Genomic DNA, 1,730 nt, shown 5'->3' with positions numbered 1-1,730 from the left:
GCTCCACATTCTAGGAAGTAATTATTATGCTCAAGTGGGTGGTGCTTCAATTGGTCAGTCCTGGGTTATTTATGTGCTGCTGGAAGAGGCAAGTTCAGCTCCATCCCAGACACAGAGCCTAAGAGTAGCTCCCTAAAGGGTATCAGGAAGCCATTAGAAAAAGCCAATATTTGGAGGTGGCGATCTGTCTGCTAGGTGTGCAAGGTTCATCCAGAAACTTGAATGGGATGTTGATACCACTGCATGAGAGGAGCACAGCCAAATCTCCCTGAGCCGAGCTGTTGGCATCTGCAAAAAGGTGGGGAGAGAAGGGAGCGGACTCCCTCCTGGAGTGACCCAAGGATTCAAACACCACGAGCTTCATTCGCGAAGGCTTCAGGAGGGGTTGCTTTCCCGTTGCATCTTTGACGTAGTTTCCTAGACTCTGCTCCATGATTTAACTTGCAAGTCTGAAATGAAGATGGAGGAAGCAGTGGGAAAAGTTGAAGAACTCAGTGAGTCTGAAGTCCCACCAAAAACATCTGAACAAGAGTCAGCTAAGGAGGAAGATGGATCTGTGGAACTGGAATCTCAATTTCTGAAAGATGGTGTGGTGGATTCTACAGTTCTTTCTTCAATGCCCTGCGTGTTGATGGAACTGAGAAGGGACTCTTTGGAGTCTCAATTAGCATCCACGGAGGGTGACAAACCGACAACTGGCCGAGTTTATGAGGGAGACCCCTCTAACCACTGCATGCTTTCCACTTCCTCTACTGGTCACCTGGCCGATTCAGATACACTGTCTTCTGCAGAGGAGAAAGAACCCTCCCAGCCAGAGACAGCGGTAGAAGGAGATCCTTCCGGAGTGTCTGGTGCCACAGTTGGGCGCAAGTCTCACCGGTCCTGATCTGAAAGTGAAACATCCACCACGGCTGCCAAGAAAACCCGGCAATCCAGTGATAAACAGAATGGCCCAGTTGCCAAGGTCATCGGACCCAAAAGCACAAGGAGAGAATCAGGCTACTGAGGCAGAAACGGGAGGCTGCTGTACGAAAGAAATATGACCTGTTGCAGGACAGTAGTACCAGTGATAGTGACCTGACTTGCGACTCAAGCACGAGCTCATCAGACGATGCTGCAGAGGTTTCAGGGATCACTGCAGAGATACCAGGTCATTTGGATCCAAGATTCCTAGCAAGTGACAGAACATCTGCTGGCAATGCACCACTCAATGAAGAAATTAATATTGCCTCTTCACATAGTGAAGTGGAGATGGTGAGAGTTCAGCGACATGCAAGGTGGGTTCATCCTCAAGGAGGTGTGATTCAGAGTGTCTCTTCATGGAAGCATGGCTCTGGCATGCAGTATGTTAGCACCCGGCAAACACAGTCATGGACTGCTGTGACTCCCCAGCAGACTTGGGCGTCACCTGCAGAAGTTGTTGACCTTACATTGGATGAGGATAGCAGACGTAAATACCTACTGTAATGCAGTGTCACTGTGTTTCCTCTGCACTGTTCTCTTCCACTTACTTCTCTTCCTCTTTGTGACATGGAAGCTCACTGTCATAGCTTCAGCCTCAGAAGCTGTTTGTGGCATTTGTATAATCAAAACTCATGGAAAATTGCCCCCTTCCCCCCTTTTTTTCTTAAATTAAAAGAAGTCACTTAGGAAAGTAACATCACAGAGAAAAGAATTTCTTCTTTCCCTCAGTAGGAATCTGAGAATGATGAATTTTATTAGACGACTTC

General features: G+C 47.7%; 1 pseudogene; it reads left to right on the top strand.

Moving 5' to 3' along the window:
- The first annotated feature begins 454 nt into the window (after positions 1 to 454).
- LOC132523028 (protein ARK2N-like) lies at positions 455 to 1,467 on the top strand (annotated as a pseudogene).
- Positions 1,468 to 1,730: the final 263 nt, after the last annotated feature.

This window comes from Lagenorhynchus albirostris, chromosome 7 (genome assembly GCF_949774975.1).
Source record: "Lagenorhynchus albirostris chromosome 7, mLagAlb1.1, whole genome shotgun sequence".
NCBI classification, from domain to species: domain Eukaryota; kingdom Metazoa; phylum Chordata; class Mammalia; order Artiodactyla; family Delphinidae; genus Lagenorhynchus; species Lagenorhynchus albirostris.
This window is presented reverse-complemented; position numbering and strand designations above follow the sequence as displayed.